The sequence below is a fragment of the Oryzias latipes genome, chromosome 5 (assembly GCF_053564925.1).
Source record: "Oryzias latipes strain Hd-rR chromosome 5, Olatipes_Hd-rR_3.1".
NCBI classification, from domain to species: domain Eukaryota; kingdom Metazoa; phylum Chordata; class Actinopteri; order Beloniformes; family Adrianichthyidae; genus Oryzias; species Oryzias latipes.
The window spans coordinates 24,900,191-24,924,859 of record NC_136241.1 but is presented as its reverse complement, the minus strand read 5'-3'; the positions used below and the strand labels follow the sequence as shown (position 1 = coordinate 24,924,859).

Genomic DNA, 24,669 nt, shown 5'->3' with positions numbered 1-24,669 from the left:
GGAATGCGGTAGGCAGTCAGGTGTGTGCCCTCTGACATACTATTCCACTGCAAGGTGTTACTACAGCAGCCTGTAGCGGTTTATATGACAGGCTAATGATCATGAATGAGGATGCAGATCTGTCTGGTATGTGGGAACAACCTGGACTGAATTATGCTTTTACGTGGGTATTTAAATCAGCCTCAATTGCCGACTTCTGCTTTTTAACCGTTTTCCCCAACTGCTGAAATATAAAGTGTATTTTTCTAAACCAGCTGATCAATTGGTTGAACTCTTTTCTCAAAAGCTGCACTCTCTGGTTTTGTCCTAAAATACTATTTAGCAAACTCTGGTCTATCCTTTGCAGAATACACAACACTTTCTTACAACACAATTGGTATAAACAAGATGCAAAAACTAAACACAAAGAGGCAATGCTCAAACTCAGCTCCAACACAACAGTCACCATTAACACACAATTTTGTTTCGTTTTTTTAAAACCAAAATATTGAATTTAGGTGAAATAAAGTAATTAGTGTGAGAGCGTGTCGAAAATATTTTGTAACCCAGGTGTAACCCAAGTGTAACCCAGGGGACAGGAAGTGGATCCACGGGAGGACAGGGCTGACCCAGATAACCTGCAATCTGTCAGTAATGCTTCCCCAACATCCTCTTCCAAGATAAGTTTCAAGAGTACCATATTATCCTTAACTCTTCATCACCAATAAGGAGTATTTTTGCAGAACTTTGGCGGTGAAGCTTTGAATCTGTGCTCCTGCATGTTTTTACCAACGTCATCTCCCATTCGTCTGCAGCTCCAACTTTGAATCTTTTACAAACTTATTGAAAACTGTTTTTTTTCTCTATTTTCTGTTTTAGAGTCTGTGGTTGCTGTAACTGTGTGAGAGTTTGTCCTTACTTAAGTGGTTTCTTGCCACACTTAGTTAATATTTCTAATTTTTTTTTGGGAGATGTTGTTGACATAATGATCAGTTAGGCTAACTTATGTGGCTCCAATTTAAAGAGCTGCATGGTTTTACCCCAAATATTGGTTTCCTTAACTCTGTAAAACCAAATACATCAAAGGAATGACAGAAAATTATTATAATTTTTTTTTAAATTAAGATGTTTTTTGAACCATTTGATGAAATCCACAAAAAAATCCTGCAACATATTCTTTTATGAGATGTATAGTATAAATATTGATATGCTGGTTGATTTGGTAAGTTTTTGCTTATGTGACATTACGGTTTACCCTTGGATGCCGCCACCAGAAAACTACAATCAAAAGCACTGGATTCTCCGACATAAGAAAAAGAGGCGGTGCTTTTAGGAAAATAGACAACCTTTATTACAAATATTATTAAAATTCCTATTCAAATAGACACCCTAAAAGAGTTAACCAAACAACAAGGGCGATCATGCCCAGCCCACACAGTCAGCTGCACTCAGCCTTGCGCTCTTTGTTGCGGCACAACAGGCTCAATGCCACGGCCCTTGCTTCCCGTGGCATAACCGATGCCAGTCCAAGGTGGGGGGGACACTGGGCTCTGGTGGTGCGCGGGGCAATGGGAGGCCAGAAGGGACATCAGCAGAGGGCCTATAAAGCCTCAGTCAGTAGAGGATCAGACAGAGACCTGCTGCTTCCAGGTGGGAAGGGGCAGCAGGTGTGCAGCCTTTGGCTTTGTGTTGGCCCTAACCATAGCCAGATCGCAGGCAGTGTTTGGCCGCTCATGCGACTCCTGTGGAGAGTCCTCCTGAGCTGCGGGAGCAGGAGTGGTGCCACTGCCGGGATATCCGGGGATCGTGTGTGCTCCGAACATAGTTTCAGTGACTACCGGCCATCCACGCACTGGGGAGCGGCGTGACGGAGCTGGATCAACAGCTATCGGAACGGGTTCCCCCTACGGCCTCTCATCGCCCCGGGCACCACCAGAGCCCAGTGTTCTCCCACCTTGGACTGGCGTCGGTTATGCCACTGACGCAAGTGGCTTGGCATTGAGCCTGTTGTGCCGCAACAGAAGGCGCATGGCTGAGTGCAGCTGACTGTGTGGGCTGGGCATGATCACCCTTGTGGTTTGGGTAACTCTTTTGGGGTGTCTATTTGAATAGGAATTTTAAAAACACTGCCTGCGATCTGGCTATGGTTAGGGTCCAACACACAGCCAAAGGCTGCACACCTGCTGCACCTTCCCACCTGGAAGCAGCAGGTCTCTGTCTGAAACTCTACTGACTGAGGCTTTATAGGCCCTCTGCTGATGAAGCAGCTGGTGTGCCAGGTGATCTTAATCAAGTGGCCCTCTGCCTGCCACACCTACAAGAATGTTAACTTAAGATGCAAAAATATTCGTTAAGCCTATTGAGTTCAGACTGGACCAGTGGGGAGGGACGTCTTCTTTTTCTCATGTTTACCAGCGCATGTCCACCTACAGCTGGAAGAGGCTTGGTGCGAAATGTTCAAGCGGTGAAAATCTTGCTTATGGGGGCGAAATGGTTCGGCTCATTCCTAGCGTCCTTGCAATGGCTCTATGGATTCCCATCATGTCAGGAGAGTGGCCTTGGTTTATCTTTATTTGAATAACAAACACAGTCGTCGTCAGGCTTGTCGCCGTGTCGGGGTTCACCAGATAAACCATCGATGCTCTGAGTCCTCCATTATCAGACAATTTTCATTCAGACATCAGTACCAAATCAAAGTACTTGACTGATTAAAACATTTGACCTGATTTGACTGGAAACATGCGTTCAAAGACCAACTGTTTTCTTTGTAGCACCTCAAAACGATCGTAAAAACATGTCTAGATATGTGTGAAGACAAAAGTTTTGAACACGGTAGCCCAAAATGCACAGGATCACATATAAATACAGTGAATCAGCATCAGCAGAATCTTAAAGATTTCATGCCGCTGCTCAACTTTATGAAAATTGTCGGCGTGGTCATGAATTTAGACAGCCAGTCAGGCAGGAATGATGCCATTACGAAATCGGGTGACAGCTAGGCAGCCACAGGACGGTGTGTACTGTACATGTCACCGGACAGCGATTTCCAAATCAAGTGCTGCCAGCTGCCGGGGGGTATATAAAAGGCGGGCCATTCTGCACCACTGGTCATTCGCAACTCAGATCCTTCTTCACCCCTTTTTGTGCGCGTTGCTCTTCTAAGATTATTGCAACAAACACAATTTTCTGCCTTCTTCGTGCTCTTCTCAGCATCAACTGAAATTGGTCAATACACGGCTCTCAGAGTCGCTGTGGTGCTATCAATGCCATGATGAGTTTTGTGCGGCATCAATGCAGTCTCCCCATTTCGACCCACGGCAACCCTGATTGTCAGATTGACGTCCAGTCATCGCTGGGCCTCCTCCCCATGTCAACAGCCCTTGTCGAAAGGCTGCGCTCCTATTGTATGATTTTTAACAATCTAGTCGCCATAAAATGACTTTTCTCCGCGGCCAATGCGCAGCGTGAAAAAATGTGACTGCCGCCTCCCTAATGCTGCCGCTTTTCCACCTACCACATTTGCTTAAAAACCTGCATTTAGCTAGGTCGCCATCCGGTGGCATTTTTTGAATGTAGCGTTTAACATTTTCAACATGGTCTAACAGAATTATAAAGACTTGATCATCAACAAATCCATTATTTCAATACAGCAAGTAGACATCCAAAAATGGACAATAAATTTGGTATTCTCACCATAAAGTTTTGAAAATTAGCACTTTCCGCCAAAAGTGCTTTTGAGAATGATAATGTGCTACAGGGCAGAAAACAGGGTCCAAGTTATATATCCAAAGGGGTTTTTAAGGAGCGTTTTAATTACGCTAAAGGGATAAGGGTCTCAGAAATGTGTGTATTAACTATAAGACCAATTCTTATATAGGGTTAAGCCAAAGAAAAGCAGAAAGTCCTCAAACTGAACAAAGCGGAGAGAACAAACACAAATTAAAGAAAAAAACCCAGAAAGTTTTGTAACTGCGCTTAAAAACCAGCCAACTACATGAGAACCCACCAAAAACACGAGTCAAACATATCTACTTTTTAATGATGACAGTAAGGCTGCTTGTCAAACTGTTCCAAAAGTTTCTGCTGTTCAAATTTTTCTACCAGTTTCATCATAAAATGCCCTAAAAAATACATGAAGACTTCCAGGTTGCCCTGGTGCTTCTGTCTTCACGAGCAGCATAATCAGAGCCAGAGAACCAAGAAAAAGTCAGAAGGTTGAGTTACAGACATAATCAAAGCTGATTTTACACGTTTTATAGTGTATGTGGAGACGGTGCATGAGCAGTACATCCCTGAGTTTATCACGATTCATTAGAGGAGCTTTTTTTTTTTTTTAAAGTTAAATGATCCAAAAACACACACGTTTTTGGGATAAATCCAGAGACAATTGATTCCAAAAGCAAGACTTTAATTTATTTTAGTGGGTTAAACATTCCTCATCGTGGCACGGTGCTTAGATATAAGTGCAAGCAAAGACAATGATGCAATGTTTGACATGAACCTTCAAGTATAGAAGATTCTGATTAAGTAACTGTCTTATCCCACCAGAAGTTTCCAGATTTCCTTCAGTCTTCAGTTCCTCATTGAAGGACCGGACACGGACTCAAACACAAAATGATTACTTCAATTTATGGCTTTGTAATTTATTTAGTGTGGCGTTCAAACATTTTACAGCTGATGTACCGTTTCACATCATTACAAGTGGGGTGAAAACGCAATTTAGACCCCACAAAACAGCGAGCTGAACCTTTTTTCTTCAATGATTTGTGATCTTCACTGGTGTCCATGGATTACATGAAATCCTCTCCACCTTTATCCACCTTTGTCATGGCAGGGATAACACGTCAATGTAAGGGTGGGGTCATAGGATAGCACAAGGGCTATAAAAAGTCCCAATAGCTGTCATGCATCGGTGTGTGTCAGCAACCATTTCGTGGTTCAACCTCCCATTAATGTTGAGTGTAATTTGCCATCAAGGCTTTTGACTGGAAAGACCCATCATCAAAGACGCAAGGCTCAATGAAATGAAACACTAAAGCCTTAGAGGGTTGACTCGTACTGGTGCTACGTGTTTTTTGGTTTTGCAGACCCTTGGAGGTTCATAGAGAAGAGCGGTCACACCTTAAAGCAGGGATTCTCAAAGTGTGGCCCGCTGGAAGATTGTTTGTGGCCCTCAATAAAAGAGAGCCAGAGCAGGTTCCTTTGAGGAAAAACGTTGTGTTGGCGAGAAGAAAAGGCGCTTTCGAGCTAAGTGGACAAATGGTTACTTTGTCGTACGTCATGGGCTGGATAAAGTCATGTGCTTTATTTGTAAGCAGGCAAATGAAATGCTCAAAGAATTCAATATAAATCATCACTATGTTACAAATAATAAAAACTATGACAAATTTACCGGCAAGGAGGACAACAATAATCTAACAACTACAACGAGGCTATGCTGCACAGCAGATAAGGTGGCCCCCAGTCTAATGTCAAGTTCTTAATTTGGTACAAAAACTTTGAGAACCCCTGCCTCAAAGGGTGCGAAGGTGTGTCCTTTGCCCAATCCTGACACTGGTCTGTCTGCAGTGCATCTCCCTTGCGTTCCATGGAGAGATTTTCCCACGACTGTCAGTTAGTTCACATTGTCTCAGATGTATCTCTGGTAAGACCCCCCCTGGTAAGCCCCCCACCTCACCTCTGGCTCCCAGAGGAGTGATTGGTCCTACCACCCCTATGTCGAGTAGCTCTACTCTCTTATGTAAGGGTTAATGGCTGACAAAGTGCTTCCGCGAAGTGCGTTAAAAAGTGATAATGCACACTTTGAAGGCTATTAACCTGCTTATACCATGGTCCCTTCCTTCCAAAATAAATAAATATTCAACAGTTTTTAGTCCTTAATTCTTGTTTTTATTTCCGATTTGGATCGTTTTTTTCCCCGAAAAGTGGATTATTTGTTGCATGGTGGGGCGCCTTGTCATGGTAACATGACAGGGAGCCGCACCACCCATGCAGTCAAGATTCGGCGATATAAAGCGATATATATATGCTGATCTTTCCGATGGGCTAAATAAAGCATCAGTTCAGAGAGAAGGTTTGCCTCTTATCAGTTGTTTTTGTCCAGATGATGAAGCTAAAGGTTGTTTTAAAGAAGCCGGCGCAGTGATAAAGAAAAGTCAAGCTAGGTGACCGGAACTTCTTTTTGGGGCGTACATTATCACTTTTTAATGCACACCCAAAAGCCAATCAGAATCAAGTATGCACCGGACCATGGTATGACTAAAACTTAAGCAACCAGGACTGTGTCCTGTCCTTCCTTAGCGAGTCATTGTAAAATGCAAATTTTGTGTCATAAATTTTGTTTTTGTACTGCCAATATTAAAATGTTGTCCATGGCGGAAATGGATACCAGCGTTATGTGCAATGTTACGTGCGTTATTGCAAGGGCACATGGAAAGATCGTGAGAGGGGGTGAAGAAAATAAAATTAAAAAACATCAGATAAAAAAAAAGTAAAAGTAAAAGGAATGCAAATTTAAAAAAAAGTCAAGGACTTCTACCCTTTTGTTCCTTTTCATTCAAACCAGGTGTTGAACATCCATTTCTCTTCACACGCTGACCTGGAGTGCACAAACAAGAGTTTCACAAGAGAATTTCATTACATCTCTGAGTTTAGAGATCAGACTGAGCTTTGACCTTTTTAAAAAAACAAAAACAAAAACCTCTCCAGTCTCTTATTTAAACCTGCAAACTGTTGGAAACACTTCACAGATGGATATCTCTCTCCCCTCTTCTCCAGCCATTCACTTCTGTCCTGTGAGATGTTGAAATGAAAGTATAAAGAAATCGCACGAACTTCCGTTAATTAGCCATATTTTTTCGTTTTTCCTGCAAGCGGGGAGGGGTCAGGGAGGTGTTTTGTTGATGCTTTTGACTCGTGATCTCTTTTTTTAAATTGTTTTTATTTTCCATAACTGATTTAAATGGATCAGGGAACAGAACAGGTCACGGCCACCACAGAGCCACTGCTTTGAAAGCTTGTTTTCATTAGTATCTCCCCTTAAATGTTCGCTTAGTCACTTTTTTTATGAAGATACTTATATTTTGAGTGTTTTTTTTGCAAAGTTGATATATTCAGTAGGCTGAACCGCAGACCGTTCTTGACCTGGATTCTTGTCCATCCCATTTACTGTATAAGAGAACTGGACTAAGTGACCCCTCCCCCCTCGCGTTCCAAACTGGAACTACCCACTGGTCCCAAAATGCCAAAATCCCATAGACCTGTATTGAGATCTCTATTGAAAAATTCCTTTTGTCAGAATAACTATTCTTGCTCAACTACCTTTTTAACATGTTCTTGCTAATCCTTTCATGATATTTTTTTTTGTAGCAATCTGGCCAATCAGATGTCTAAATAAAAGGAGGTGGTCTCACACCGAACGTTCAAACCGGTTGATTGATAGATTTTAATTGATTAGTCTGACCGATGACGCCAATTGGATGAGCAGTGAAACGTTTCAAGGAAGACGTTTTTAAGACTACCCAAAGGATGACTAAAAGCAGGACGGGAAAGTCACTATTGTGTGGGACTTTTTGCACATAATCAGATAGCTTTTTCCTTGGAGACCATAGAACATATACCGTAATTTCCGGACTACAAGCCGCTACTTTTTTCCTGTGCTCACAGCCCTGCGGCTTATTCTGTGACGCGGCTGATTTATGGATTTGATTGGCGGCCGCCATGTACGTACATTCGGGCTCGGTGAATGGTTTTGTATGCGCCATCCACCACCAAGCACAAGTCATTTTTTTTTAACACACCCCTGAGCAGCCAAACAGCATGGACGTCGCATCCCAGAATCCTTTGGTGCCACTAGACCCAACGTGCACTTGATCGCCGCTACAATATGATAAAGCTTTCAAGTTAAAAGCAATCGTTAAAAGCAGCGTGAAAAAATCCCCCATCAGTAAATGGAAATGCCGGTCAGCTGCGTGACGGAGAGAACAGCGCATGCTCAGAAGTGTATTTACCTCTGAGTCATAGTGACTCGGCTGGCTGCACGTAAATATGTGTGAATAACATCAGCCTTTATTTTGTCGGGACACGACTGGAAACACAAATCCATTTGGTCGTTTTTACGGTTTCTGACTGAGCTGAATTTTGCATTGAAAAGCTCACAGCCGCCGTGTGAGCTTTTCGGATAGGAAGGGGAGACAAGGAGCCCACTTGGCGAGCGCGGAGCGCAGAGGCGTCCGGGGAGCAACAAGTGTTTGTTGTGAAAGGAAGCTTCTGACGAACGCGCCGCGCTGAGGCGCACGTATCGCGCTGAGGCGCGCGCTATTTTACTGATGTTTTTTAACCAGCCCCGTTAGTACCATAATGCTGCCGCGACACAAGTGGAAGGAGAGCTGTTCCTTTTCACCCCTCCATGCACTGCTGCTCCTTGCTCATTCTTAAACACGAACAACAGTGTGGCGAGCCGGGCGTTGGCCCCGCCTTTAGCCCCTAAGACTCATGGGAAATGGGGGATCGCGGATGTAAATTTCCTCATCATAACTGAGGGATGTAATGTTGATTATATGGTTACTGTTAGTAATTTTATGTATGATACCTAGTTTGTCAATAAGTTAAAAAAAATAAAAAAAAATCAAATAAAAAAACCCATAACTGAGGAACTTGTGAACAGAATAGAGGTGCATGCTGTTTCAGATGTGGGTGTAATTATATACATGAGCTTGAGACAAGGCCAGTACCTGCCCACAGTGTGGTAATGAGCCATGCACACTCTGGTAGTCAGGACGCGCTTTGTCGAGGCAGCGGCTTGTATAATGATGCGGCTTGTGTATGTACAAAAATATTTAAGCACGTTAAAATAGGTGGGTGCGGCTTGTAATCGGGTGCGCTTTATAACCCGGAATTTACGGTAATATCTCTATTTTGAAAAATTGTGGACTTGGGCCCCTTTTGAACTAACCGATTCAATTCTTAAACTGTTGATATTTCCATGAATGAAAAGGGATTCCATCTATTCTTCACTAGAAAAACCAGAGTCCCTGGTCAAAGATCAACCTTGCTTAACTTGCAACGCATGTTTAACAGATGCGAGATTTGCACATAGAAACTTACATAACACTGCGTCTAAACGTGCTCAATAGCTGCACATTTCATATGTAGAGCCAAGAAACGTCGTGTGAACGCAAACGTTTTGGACCCAGAAGCCTAAAATGCGCATATGGGTGCATTTATATAGACTTTTCATTGGAAATGGCTGTTTGAACACACGTTGTAGATGTCGATGTGAACTATCAAATTAGTTACGGTACTTCAAAGAGTTATTGTTATTTTACTGTCACCGGAGACAGCTCTGGTGTTAGAGGGTTAAAACTATTTTCAAGAAGATGTTTTACGAGTTGTGTTCCCTTTTAATAAAATACAAAATAAAGGGAAACATTTCTGTCATTTTTTTTAACTCTTAGACATTGAACATGTCGTCGGCAACACCTAAGTAACACATGCTCTTTGACATACCGAATCTACTGATCCCAACCCCTAAAAACAGCAATTTTTCAAATCAGCTTTTTGGATGCGTTTATAAGCAACACATTACTTACTTCAAGTTTTGCACGACGGCGCAAATCTCCTTTTCTCTGCTTCAGAATCCACTGGATTTTTAACAGTTGAAGAGTTTCGGTAGTCCAAATAATTTAAACACTGGAGATAATTCTCTATGTTCAAGTGTTAAAAGCTCCCATGTCACATGTCAGTATGACGTCCCAAAGTTGTGTTCCGTCTAAACAGCAAAGGACTTTTACCCAAATGCTGTGTGAACATGACCTCAGACAGTTTTACACACTGCAGGCAGGGAAGGGATTCAAAATAACTATTAACCACAGACTACCGGGATCTTCTGCATCAACCATCAAGGGAGTATTTAAAACCCTGCGACATAATAAATCGACTTCTGTTATGTGGAGGTCAAAGCTCAGATTCAGTCATAAATAATCCCTACACCTGGATGGTAGGCAGACACCCCAGCAGGATTTAGGATCCAAGAGCCTTCCCATCACTCATTCCTCCGACTTGGGTTACCTGTAGATGAAGGTGTGTAATGTGCGGCGTCAGTGAATGTGATAGCCTCATATCTCTCCTGACCTTGATCTGTCGTTTCCTCTGCAACACCCCAACCCTCCCAATCCCAACCGACACACACAAACACACACACGCCTTTTCTGAACCAATACGACACCAAATGACCTTAATTAATGGAGTTTCACCTCTGCTGTATTTCCCATCAGTCTCTCCTGGAGTTCTGGGGTGACCAGAAACATTAAATATTCAGATCTCAATCATTTTCTATATTTAAGTCAATCAAATGTAATAGTCATGGTAAGGTTAAAAAAAAAAAGAGTAGCAGCAATTATGGTGCAATGACAGGGGCATTTGTTTAGTCAATGCTGAATTCCTCTTCTCTCTCTTCAGTTCTTCCACAGAAGAGAAGATGAATAAAAATAATTTTAGAATTTTCTGAAGATTAACAAAGTAAATGGCTGTTTCTTTCATTAAACACATCTTTCGACCTCCAGTTTGCAAAATAACTGATTTGAAATGTTTGGATTCCTCCACTTCAACAATTGAATGTATAAAGCTACGTTCGGACCGAGCTCTGAAATGCACGTTTAAGCGACCGCTTCTGATGAAAGGTCCATGTAAACGGGCACATATGAACGTTTCGGGCTTCCATGTTCAAAATTCTTACCATCATGTTACACTACGCAAGTTTATAAGTACATTTTTGGGCTCTACCTATAAAATGCACTGCCACTGAACGGGCGATGAAAGCCAGATCAATTGATCTTTGACAACTTGGATTTAATAGTGAAGTACAGGTAGTGCACTTTTTGAACCACGGAAGTGCCAACCATTTGAAAATCGATTATGGAGGAGAAATTAATAATGGCAGTTTGTGCCCAACTGGAATTGAATGACAAGTTTTTCATATATCAGAATAGGGGCGTAAAGGAAGACGCCTGGAGCAAGATTGGTAAGTTTGCCCTCCTTCGACATTTCACATAAAACCCCAGGGTGTGATTGGCCCAAGTTGATATTAGTTATCGTTTCTATGGAAACCACTGTCAGGAGTGAGCTTCTTGGAAGTCCAGACCATTACCACTCAAAGGCCGTGTCAAACAGCCACTACGTACATTTTGTGCACTTTCCAAGTATGATTTTGGTCTTTTGCGATACACGCATGATATACGTAATTTACAAGTGTTTTATCACGTTTGTCATTCCAATGTGTGCAGGGTCTGTACATGAATTCGGTTTTGAGCTGTTAAAGGTTTTTGGTTGGTTAAGTACGGTTTATGTGTATTTAATGTTTTTTTGCAATTATTATTAATATTAGTTATTATTATTACTGGTAAATCTTATGCTTTTTTTTTTGCGAGATGCATACTGAAATTTGTGGCTTTCACAACCGTCCCATGTATGTCTAACAGACATTTCACCCATGTACCACCGATGCATAACTTTATTATTGCGTATTCAGCTCACATATCACGTTGAAATGACATAATTGACACAAAAAATCACTAAAGAATTGCATATAAACAGCGGAATAATCATGCATGGTTCCTTAACGTGTTCTTTTTCCACATTAATTCACGTATGACCAGTTTTCATCTGTGCAATATGCACAAAATGTATGTATGTAGTGGCTGTGTGACACGGCCTTGAAAGTGGGTTACATTAAATTTGTCAATTAAACATTTCAGAAAATGAGACCGCACGCCTTTATTAATGTATATGATTGGTCAGTTTATAACTTAAATAACTTGCAAAACAGAAATAAAAAAAAAGGTTTTGTAAGAACATATTTAAAAATGGAGCAGATAGCTATTCTTTTAGCTAAACTGTAAACTGAAGTAGGCCTATTGCAACTGACACTGTTTATTTTTTACGCTTTTATTTTCTTCTAACACCTTTGCTCTGCCTTTACTTGTAACATTTGTGGTAACCTATAGCACGTCACATAACAATAACATTTTATTGTATAATTATTTTATAAATATTGAATGAGCTGTGATAGTCATACAGCATTCTGCTGCTGCCATAAGATGCTAATGGGGCATAGAACTTCCGATTAGTCGTTACTTACAGATTACATTACTAACCATTATTCATCATTTGTGGCAGCCTAAATGTTATCAAACATTTTCTTTAACCAGTTAACTCGGGATTTTAAGTTAAAGTGGGTTCATTTTAGCTCTGCTTTTACAAAGTTTATATTTTATTTCTTTCCATCATGCTCGGTTCAATAATTATTCACCTTAATTTTCATAAATCTTTGTTGTTTTAATGATGAATATTTACCATTTACTAGAACTCATGTGACAAAACCTTATTTGACCAGTCACAACTAGAAATGTGCCAATCATAGGGTTGAAAACAGCAGCCATGAGCTAATGTCTCTTCTCTGAAGTAGAGATCGATATAATATAAAGTGGTAGACGTGTTTTGGCACAAGTTGGTATGGACGAGCAAAAATTCTGACTCTGATGGGGTGGGGAGTGGTACCCCCCCGGGGGGAAGAGTCTCGCCGGGGAGTAATTCAGTATAGGACCGCCCCTGTTCCCAACTTTGTTGATAACACATTCCACAGTGCGATAATGCTACATGATAGCAGCGTTAGCAATATTAACAATAACACCCAACCTAATTTAAAAAGTCGAAATAAATGTGTAGAAAAATTAGTAGTGAAAGTATAAATTGTATTCAGACTTTTTGACCGAGTGCCATGTACCAACCAGAACGAATGCATATATAAGGCGCTCCGGATTATAAGATGTATTTTGATTAAAAAAAAAAAAAGGAAGCCTTTTCAGTGCGTCAAGTAATCAGGGGAAAAGGGTATATTCCAAATATCAATTATTTGTGCTGGAAACATATTTAAAAAAAAAAAACCAGACAAAAAACAACTAATTTATAAAGCTGGATCTAAAAATACAATCTGACATCCAAGGTGGTGAAAAATAAAACAAACTTTTTTTCTTTCCCGAGAATCTCTTAACAGATTTGAAGAACTATTTTTTATGGAGATAAAAAGGAAAACAGACTGTTCCTCCACTGTGAGTGTTGTGGTGTTTTCTGGGCGTGGGAGCTGTGATAAAAATCCACACACACTCAGGTGAGAACCCACTACAGCAGAAGGGGGGGGGGGGGGGGGGGGGGTCCTGTTCTGGTGATTATTTATTCATGCGTTTCATTCTTCCCCGCGTCAGCAGTGGGCGCTTCCTGCTGCACATAAAGGCGGCGGAGCCGGAGGGACGCGCGCACACTGCGAGTCTGCGCTCCGCGGCGCCGCTGTCCTCCTCTGCGCCTGCAGGCAGCACCAACCGGACTGAGAGAAAACGAGCTCGTGGAACACAGGTTCTCTTCATTTTTGGGGAGGGGGATTACGGATCTGCAAAAGGCGCAGGAGCAAAGAAAGAAAGAAAGAAAGAAAGCATATCTTTTCTTCTGTTCCACTGAGAAGAAGGAGGAAAATGCGCGCGGAGCGACGCGTCTAACGCACCGAGGAGTTTGTGAAAGCAGGTCCATGAAGAGGAAAAAGATCTGCATCAGTAAGTGTGTTTTCTGACTCACACTTTTCTGCAGTTTGGAATTGAGATAGATGAAGCTCTCTTTCTCTCTCTCACACACACACACGCACACCGACACACACACACACACACACACACACACACACACACACAAAGATGCACAGAGTTGTGTGTATCGGATGAGCGCAGGGCGCGCACGCTTCTCCTCAGAAGGGGATGCTGCGTCTCTGGGAGGACGATTCCCCTAAAAAGTCCAAACGGTGGAGCTCAGTCCCACCAAGCAAGTGCAGCAGAAAGGCACACATCTTAAATTTTAAGATGTTAAGATTTTAAGAGAGAAACCAATTCAGCTTCAAATTAGTCAATCCTGACAAAACCCTAAAACTTGTGGATGAAAATCCCAGCTCAGCATCTGTGGGCATCACGCTCTGTTATCCAGAGAGGGATGACAGAGGGTGCAGTCATCTTTATTTATGGAGGTACATATTTTGAGAATAACAAGCCTGACGTGAGGTGGAGCACATCTGCGGTGCAGCAGGATCCAGCATTGTTGGGTTTGTACGGAGGCTTTCAAATAGCCCTTTATATTGGAGCAGACAGCCAATTACATCCGGCTGCAGCCCCCTTTCTCCTGAAATGAAGTGAACGGATGGAGGGGAAGAATGGAAAGAGGTTAAGAGTCTGCTGCTCTTCATTTTTGACCTCCACTCGGCTGCAACTAGGATAAAACGTGGGGGGGGGGGGGGGGGGGGGGTTAAGTCTGGGGACGTGACTGGCTGGGTGTAGGGATAGATGCCCTGCTGTCTTCAAAGTGCACTAACTGTACCCCCCAGAAGCACGGATCAGCTGAGGAACGCAGCATGGAAGCAAACATCTGCACATCTGCAGATGTTTGCTTCAGCATCCGCAGCGTGGATTGTATCCTCATCCCCAGGGAGGGCTCATGTGTGTGCCCCCCCCCTCAGTGGAGTGATATTTCAGAAGCGGAGCTCCTGTTTACAGTTACCGCTGCACGCGTTGCCCTCCAGCGTTCCAAGATTGACCTTAGCTGTCTTTCTGAGTGTCAATCACACTCATGAAGTGGGTTTCCTTTTTGTTCTCTTTCTCTTTAAAAGCTCTTTTATCCTGCCTTCATGAAAGAAGCAGAGGCACGCCAGGAAGGAGAAATCCTGCTGCCGATTGTTTTGTGAGCGGTAACATCTGTTGGGACCGAGTCAGGGGAGTGAAAATGACATGAAATGACTTTTCGTTTTAAGCCTTAATGTTCAGTTTTGGAGGGAGCCACATTAGAGCCAAATGGCTCACAGTTAGCTCTGTTACATGAGGCATTTTGCCTCATTTCAACTTCACTTAAGTTTTTATGACACAATAATATCTGCTTTTTGAAATTCCATGTGATCAGCTGAAGTACGCTACAAACGGACTCAAGCCCGTTTAGTTCTTTTGTTTCTGCAATCGTGGAGGAATGACAACTATAAAGACAATTCAACTATTTGTTTTCTATGGAATTAATACTTACTACTTTAAGCAAAATGATTTTATCTTTTCATGTTGTTGAATTAAAGATGATTAAAAAAAGAACAAAAAATCTTGCTAAAAATGGTCTATAATAGTAAAGAGTTCAAAACACAAAAGCATAAAAAAAATGCGGCCAAGGTTTTATCAATGCTAAATTGCTTGAAATAACTCAGGAAAAAAGCAAGTGCACACAAATTTTTGCAGATAAAAATTAGAAAATTTATTAAACTGATAACCGTTAACACTCTTTGGGCAAAATTCTCTACACAACAACATAAAACCAAGAAATGCTATGCGCTACATTAGCTTAAATTAGCCGGAAAGAGTTCTTTAAAAACAAAAAATAAATCTTAAAGAAATCTACTAGCTAGCTTAAAAAAACAAAAACAGGTACAGCAAAGAAATTAAAGTTTCATACATTTTTATTCCTTTGTCGCAACTTGTTTGAAGCAAGTTAATTGTTGATTTTTAAATTTATAAGAATTATTTTGTGTTTTATAAACTTTTTTATTCGGCTAACTAAAGCTAACCTTTTCAGAGAACAATGTCTTTAAATTGGATAATTTCTCTGCTATTTTGTGCTTGTAACTATTAAACATTTCATAGTAAAATTATTCACCTTTTTGCTTTGTTGACCGTGTTTTTTTGCATGTTTTTTTTTAGTTAATTATTCTTACATTTAAATTTTTAACAGCTAACAGCTCAAAACAGCGGACAAATGATGACATTTAGAAAAAATATTTTCTGAAAATGCTTAAAAGTATGAGATGTTAAAAAATGTAAATAACCCAGACGGATACCGCTAAAACAACCTAATTTGGACAATTGTAAAATGTGTAAATTTAGGATATTTTTTGACAAATTTTAATGTGTCAAAAAGCTGCCCAAAATGTAAAAACTAGTATTTGTTCCAGTTTACAGGAATCTCAAGAAGATAGATCTCAAAGAGTTTTAAGGACTGTTCCTTTGATGTATTTCAATGGAACTTAGAAGATAAAAAGCTTTGGAAAAATTCAACATAAAAACCAAAGCCGAGCTATTTGCTATTGGAAGTGATATAATAGAACAAAGAAAGCTGAAGTACGGTAGTTGGATATAAAAAGCAGAGCGAAATGACCTCACAGGAATGAATGTAACATCACGATTCTGGTTTTGAATTTTTCAAAAAGAAAGAAGAAAAAAAAGACATCTTTTTGCTGGTGTGATCTGATGTTTGTGGATCTCCATCTTTCCCAGCAGCCTTTGTGCTCTGAATCAGAGCCGCAGTGTGTGCTCGTCTTTGATAGAAAGTCTTTTTTCCTCTCCACCTGATTAGATTCTTTTGCAATTATTCTGGCCTCGGGGGGGAAATGGATGCCTTTAACCACCTCTCCTATCAATTATGCGCCAAACAACAGCCCCTGAACCAAGGAGTCATCTCATTTACTGCAGAACGCGTTTAGCCAATGACTTCTATTAGGTTTAGCTTCTGCGGAGGTGAAAGTGCGATGCCTCATTACGTCTGGCAGAGCAATCTTTTGCTCATCATTTCAGCTGAGAAGGCTGAAGGAAGAAGCACAGAAGCTGCCGCTCCTTCATCGCTGTGGAAATCAGGGGGCAGGGCTGGTTTTTCTAAATCTCCAAAGTGTCCAGAACTTTGCGTTCCTCTTCTCTGAGTCTCCTTAAGCTCCAGGTGATTCAAGTCTCTGCTGCAGCTTTTGTTTTGTTTTTTGGAGTATAACAGGTTTTGTTTGAAGGAGGAGCAGCTATGCATTGTAATTTTTTTGTGTTGTCCATTTGTTCATTTTCCTTTTATGGCTTACGGTTGGTTACGGGTGGATATAGGCTGTCTGCGAGCAAAAAATGGACAAACCTGTATGAGGTATGTAAAAATTTTAAAGATCGCAGACCCCTATGTGAACCCGTAGAGCCGAAACTTTCAAGCATATTTTTTTTCTACGAGCCACAGATCGTAGCGAATACCAATACAACGCGGAAGTGAAGGCTGTGTCACGCAGTCTACTTACAATTTTTACCGTATTTTCTACGTTAGAAATTTCAGTCTTTCGTGATACATGCGTTACATAATTCATAAGTATTTCTTGCTTTCCTCATGTGCACAGTTGTCGGTTGAGGGCTTCGGCGTCTTCACGTAAAACATATAATATAATATATATAATTATTAATAAATAAATACAAAAAACACAAGTGTTTATAAATTAACACCGCGTGCGTGAGAAGATTCACAACCTCCTTTTGTAACAGTAAAATCGTTTTGAGCTGTTAAAAACTCTGATTGGTTGAGAATGATGTATTTTATGTAGTATTTACGGTACACAAAAGTTAGGTGAATCCTATGTGCAGTAATTGGGCAGGACTTTTGCGAGATGGATACCCAAATTTTTACACTTATGTTTAATGGCCTTTTCACACATGTACCACTGATGTATAACTTTTATATCGCGTATTTGTGTGGCGCACATAGCACTTTCAAATTATTTAATTGATTTTACTTTGATTTATGTGTTCTTTGCGTGGTTTATTCATACTTCTTCCGTGGTTTTAATGTTTAATGTTCATTCTGATACATCTGTCAAAATTTCACGTAAAAATTACAACTTTTCTCACTTTTTTCCTGTATGTTCACGTATGACCAATTTTCATCCGTGCAATATGCGCAAAATGTGTGTAGCGGCTGTGTGATACGGCCTTAAAGGGTGAAGTGGGTGAGACGCAGGCAATTTTTTCACACCCCACCGAACCCTCCGCACTGCGTATATGCAACTATTGCTGCCACCATTGCAAGCAACTGTTTCGCGTAGCTTAGCTGTCAATCAGAGAGACGTTTATGTCGCTATCCCACCGGCGTCCTGAGGGCACTTACGGTTCGCCTTCACACCCTGTGGCTGCAGATTTTGCTCGGGGTCAATAAGGGGCCAGTACTCGCACCTTTCTAACAACTGTGCAGTATAAGCGCATCGAAAGACAGCATCACCTGTACGTCACAAGTGCGTGTGACTTAAATTGTCTCTACAAATACTCCACGAAATATCCCTTAAGGTAGGTGTACAAGCTTCAAAGTAAATGCAAGACACATCCCTTTCAGACAAAGTTGCCTAGACAACCCTTACTAGTAAACCCCCCATATGGGTGCGTAGGACTAATGTCTTACCAAGGCTTTTGAGTATTAAAAGACAAATATAACTTGTAGCACATCTTCTGTGGGTTCGGACGACTGATGGGTCAAGAACTGGATCCTCTGCAAATAAATTTGCACTATAAAGTGAAGGTCCAATGTTTTTTTTTCCCACTTGGTTCTACAGAATTGTAACCGTGTAATCCAGTATGATGGGGTTTTAAAGAAACTGAAGCCCCCTTTTTTAAAATCTGAAGGAAAACCGTGGAATCCACGCTGAATGTGCCTGTCGCTATGTGAGACGAGGAACAGGCAGCAGGACGATGCAGCTAAGCCAAAAGCTGACCATGAAGTTCTGCACAACCAGCCCTGTGAGATTATGATGTTAAAGCCCCCCCCAAAGTTACCAGTGGGAGACCTAAGCAAACGGATAGCAAAGAAGGCTGTGTCAAGATGCCCACACATGAATTAATCCACACAACGGGGTTGTGGTGCATGGATGATGGGCGAGCTGAAGTCTTAATCCCGAGATCATTTCCATGCTGTGATGTAGGTCAGAGCGCCAGCAAGGCCTGGAGAATGTTTCCATTTCTTTGTCCACCTTGACTCACGTGAAAAACTGCAGCTTTGCACACATTCAGACATCAGAAGGTGCTTTAAACATGTAGTTTCATTGAATAATTGGCAAAAATCACATGTCTGCAAGTCCTTTTGATTCACTTAACCGGTTAGTATAACGATAGTCAACAGGGGGCTTCGCACATAACACTTGACGTGTAGATCACGTCAAATTTGCAGCGCTTGTCTGAAAATGATCAGATTCTCATCAATGTTGGTTTATGACTCCATCCATTGATCGCATCATCAATGCGCCACAGGCCAAAGCTAATTTCCTGATTGGTTGACATGACACGAATCCTTTCGCCAATGTTCAAATATTTGAACTCTGAAAAACATTGCAAGGCGACGCCCAAAACCCGACCCAAGACTTCGAATCACGTCTGTACCCTGACTTAACATTAAAACTGGAAGCTCCTGCCGAAGCTCCTCCTGTGTTAAACGCCGTTTAAGTTTAATTGAAACTAAAAGAGGTAAAACACACAGAAGAAAACTAACACAACATGTTTTTATTTTCAGACTTTTTCAAAAATAAAAGCTAAAAAAGCAACAAAAAAATGTTTTAAATTGGATTTGTAGATTTAAAAAAAAACATCTAAAAATGAATAAAGAAAGGGAAATTTTAGTCGTTGACCACAAACAATGAAAGTTTGCATCTCAATCTGAGAAGGTTTTGACTAAAAGTAAAATCCATTACCGACTGTGATAAACACACAAAGACAGACCCTACACAGTCTGTAACAGTCTGATCATCAAACGAGTGTTGTATGATACAAAGATAAGCCGAGTTAACATAAAATGTTGTCTTTATTAACCCAAGGGACTTTAACATTGGGAGTTGGGTCATGTAGACCCACTACACAGTGGTCTGAACCTTTTTTTTCCAATGATTTTTGATCTTCACTGGTGTCCATGGATTACATGAAATCTTTTCACCTTTATCCACCTTTGTCATGGTAGGGAGAACACGTCAATGTAAGGGTGGGGTCATCTGGACCCCATACCATAGCACAAGGGTGCATTTCATTTCAGTATTTCCATTCATCACTTGGTTGATTTAAAGCTGTCCAGACCTGGACCCTTGTGTATAAAAAATTATTGCCCCTTTTACGAAATCAGGATTTTTGTTTGTAAACCCAGAACTAATGTCAGAACCAATGAGATGAATGTTTCACATATGTTATGATTATGTTTCACATAAGGTAAACCTTTCCAAAAGTGATCACCAAAAACATGTAAAATGTACTGAATTAAATTCTCACAAACTTTATTCAGGTCAGAGTTCATGATTCAAAAGGCAGAAAGAGACTTTTGGGGAAAAAAATGGATCCATAAGATGTTCAAAGAGAAAGACTCTCGTCACACTTGACAACAATATCTGGTTAGTTATTACAAATTATTACATCTGTGTTACATCATTAATGAAACTAAGACCGATTTTAGGCTACATGAGAATTACTGCCAAACATGGAAGCGGGAGTGTCATGGTGTCGGCCTGCTCTTCAGCTTCATTGATGGTTTCTTAAACTACAGGAATGTCCTCCATCATTTTCTGAGCTTAAGATCAACAGAAAAGTGGTCTGAACACAGACGCAGGTCTACCCATGAACAGATGAATCTGGAGTTTTCTTGTCAAAGTGGAGTTTTAAATCTGTCTCCCCAGTTATTAGGCAAGGCAAGGCAAGGCAAGTTTATTTGTATAGCACAATTCGTACACAAAGTAATTCAAGGTGCTTCACAAAACAGAAAAATGCATTAAAATCACAATACATCATAGAAATAATCAACATAAAATTTACTTTAAAAGAAAAGGAAGAAAAAAAAAAAGATTTAAAAAGAAAGGAAGGAAAGAAAGGTACAGATAGGACCTTTCAGTCATATACACGGCTAAACAGAAATGTTTTAAGTCTAGATTTGAACATGAACACAGAAGAGGCCTGTCTTACGCCTTCAGGGAGGCTGTTCCAGATTTTAGCTGCAGAATATTGAAACGCTCATTCCCCTTGTTTAGTTCTGACTCTGGGTATCAACAGGAGGCCGGTCCCTGAGGTCCTCAGAGTACGAGATGGTTCATATGGCACTAACATGTCAGAGATGTACTTTGGTGCTCGGCCATGGAGAGACTTGTACACAAGCAGAGCTGCTTTGAAGTCTGTTCTTTGAGGTACAGGGAGCCAGTGCAGAGACCTGAGCACAGGACTAATGTGATCATACTTCCTGGTTCTGGTCAGGACTCGAGCAGCAGCATTCTGGATGTACTGAAGCTGTTTTACAGCTCGTTTGGACAGGCCGGTGAGCAGGCCGTTACAGTAGTCTAACCTACTGGAGACAAATGCATGGATAAGTATCTCCAGGTCTCGCTTTGAGATTATGTTTTTGATTTTGGCAATGTTTTTCAGGTGGTAAAATGCCGCTGATGTTACTGACTTGATATGGCTGTTAAAGTTCAGGTCAGAGTCCATGATTACCCCTAGATTTCTGACTTGATTTGAGGGTTTAAGAGACAGAGAATGAAGGTAGCTGCTGACAATTTCTCTTTGTTTCTGTGGGCCAAAAACAATAACTTCGGTCTTGTCTGAGTTTAGCTGGAGAAAGTGGTTCTGCATCCACGCGCTGATCTGTTGGAGGCAGTGGCTGAGTGAATCCACCGGCCCATATTCACCTGTTGTCAGTGACACATAGATCTGAGTATCATCTGCATAGTTGTGATAAGATATGTTATTACTGCGTATTAACTGCCCTAGTGGCAGCATGTAGAGGTTGAACAGAAGGGGTCCCAGGATCGATCCCTGGGGCACACCACAATTCAAGCCCATGTAGTCTGAGACACAACTCCCAATTTCAACAAAATATTTCCTGTCTTCTAGATAAGACTTGAGCCAACTTAGGGCAGATCCAGAGATGCCAACCCAGTCTTGGAGTCTGTGCAAAAGGATCCCATGATCAACAGTATCAAAGGCAGCGCTCAGGTCTAGCAGGATTAAGACAGAGACTTTTCCATCATCAGTGTTCAGGCGGATGTCATTGGTTACCTTGATAAGAGCAGTTTCTGTGCTATGATGGGGTCTAAAACCTGACTGGAAAACATCAAACGAATTGTTTAATAAGAGAAAATCAGTGAGCTGTTGGTAGACAACTTTTTCAAGGACTTTTCCTAAAAATGGCAGATTAGAGATAGGTCTGTAATTATTCAGTACAGTGGGATCAAGACCGCTCTTTTTCAGGAGGGGTTTAATGACTGCAGTTTTTAAGGCCTCTGGAAATATTCCAGATTGAAGAGACATGTTAACTATTTGAGTAATTGATGGCAACACGCTGTTCAAGACAGACTTTAGAAATCTAGTGGGTAACACATCAAGGCAGCATGTAGACGAGCTCAGACGGGTGATGGTCTCTTGGACAGTTTGGTCAGTGACAGGTATAAAGTGAGTCAGCTTAGAGTGAGTAGGTGGCCGTTCGATAGTTATGTGTGTTGTGGAGTTGATGGCTTTTTTAATGCCCTGAACCTTGTCATTGAAAAATACAGCAAACTCATTACATTTAGGTGCACAAACCAATTCTATTGGTAGCTGGGTTGGAGGGTTAGTTAATCTGTTAACTGTTGTGAACAGGATACGAGAGTTGCTGCTGCAACTTCCAATTATTTCAGAGAAGTACCTTTCCCTTGTTCTGCATAAGATCTGGTTATAAGCGTACAACTCCGCCTTATATATTCCATAATGAACCTGGAGTTTTGACTTGCGCCACTTTCGCTCGGCTCTGCGGCACTGTTGTTTCTGTGCCCTGACTAGATCATCATTCCTCCAGGGAGCTTTCTGTCTATGTTTTCTCAATTGAACTTTCATAGGGGCAATGGCATCCAGAACATTCAAGATGCTAGAAGTAACAGAATTCAGCATTTCATCAACATTGGCACCAGAGACGTTTTCAGGGTTTATCATTTCTACAAACTGTGCCCTATTACAAACACTTAACTCCAGTGTTTACTGGATAAGAGAGATGTTTGGTTCATAAACAATACAGGAACAATACAGGAAATTATGATTAGGTGAGACAATTTCCAAAAATGTCACCTGCTCTTTCCGTGATTTGCTTTGTTGTACTTCAGAAAAGGGAAAAGGCTGAAACAGCGAAGCATTTGTTTGAAACTCTTGCAGGGACAGTTCTTTTTGATGCAGGCTGTCACTTTAACAGCGTTTATGTTGATGGAGTTTGCGGCACATCCAGCATTCGCTGTTTTAAACGTTTTCCTGAGGACAGACGGAACCATAAGAATCCAACCAAAGCAAAGGAGAAGAATCGACACTGCGCCTGTGTGTGTTCAGTCTTCAGGTTTTGTTTTTAGGTGTTTGAGACATTCAGGTCATCTTTTGGACCTCACCAAAAACTGCGTGAAACTGAACTTTGGATTCCTCTAAAGACTAAAAAAAAATATCCATCAGTGGAAACTGGTTACTGTTGCATTATATTGATCAGGAATGTACAAGATTCTACTATTAAAATCCATCATATATGTTAATGGTGTCAATATAAGTCCAGACTTTAGCCCTGAACATAATTACAACATCCCATTATTTAAAAGAGGGGACCTTTTAATTTAAATTACACGTCTGTTACCTTCAGATTTTACCTTTTTTTTTTTTTATTTACAGTTTACCGCCAGCAATACTGAAGCATTTTTGGATATTACACACAAAAAAATCAACTTCGGAGTGTTGCACAGAGGGAATATAGTATTTTGGAATATCTATATTTCTTTCCACAACTGATACCCACTAAAAATTCAAAGATCAAGTAAAACTACAATTCAAAAAGTTTGTAGCAAGAGTTGATTCATTGAGGATAAATAAATGCCAGAGCAGTGCAAGTTACTTCCAAGCTGTAATATTTTACAGATTACTTAGTAATAGAGTCCAAAAGTACCAATTACCCAAGATGATTACTCCCTGAATTGCAACTTCAATGCTGCAAAAACTGGCTCTTTAGAAATAAGTCAAAAATCCTGACCTCATTAGCAGATTAAACCAAGATTTCTTATTTTAAGAAGAACATTCTAGTCACTAAGACATGGTTTCTCAAACCAAGAGTATTTTTCTAGCAGGACACAAACAATAAGTTTATTTCAAAACAAGGGTCTTTTTAATTTTTTAATATTCAGTTTTAGAGGTGTATATTACTTTTAAGTCAAAGAAATTGTTAAACAGATGGAATATACTTTTTTTTTCTTTAATTCTTTAGCATTTTAGTATTTGTTGAACCGTCTGTCCTTTAAATCTCATCGTTAATAACAATCGACGAGCAGCTCTTGAACAAAAACTGTTCTACCCTGAAATTGGAAAGCTCATAAAACTTTTTTTTAAGTTTGTTTGTTTTCAAACTAAAGAGTAGAGCACCAAAAGCCGGGGGATCTAATGTTTTCCACTTAAGCATAAGCATACTGTTTTTAGCATTTTAGCCTTTTCTCATTAGTCAGTTTTTAAGTACAAACTTAGTTTTTTTCATTATTAAAAGTACAGTCAATGGCAATCCCCCCACCCCCCCAACAAATACTAATTTAAAAAAATATGAACAGTTGGAGCTGTAGAAGCTGGAATATCCCATTTTTTTCTCTAACAAAAAAAAAACAACCTTAACACACACCTATTTTCACAATTTTCAGATTTTTTTTCCAATAAAAAAGAAAGAAACTTAAATATTTATTCTGCTTCATTCATGTTGCTTTGTGTATATATATATATATATATATATATATATATATATGAAAACAAATCTGCCACATGTGTTTCTTTATTTCAATTTTTTAATTTTTTATTACTAACTAATTCTAAGTTCATGCAAAACCTAGTGTATAAGGTCAAT

The 24,669-nt window shown here is 40.5% G+C and overlaps 1 protein-coding gene across 1 annotated transcript in view; it reads left to right on the top strand.

Annotated features, from left to right (window-relative positions):
- The first annotated feature begins 13,287 nt into the window (after window positions 1-13,287).
- Window positions 13,288-24,669, top strand: part of cntn3b (contactin 3b) — an 87,588-nt gene continuing 76,206 nt past the window's right edge. The window contains exon 1 of the mRNA XM_020703382.3: window positions 13,288-13,580. The gene's annotated coding sequence lies outside the window, so the exon portion shown is untranslated. The remainder of the gene's footprint in view (window positions 13,581-24,669) is intronic.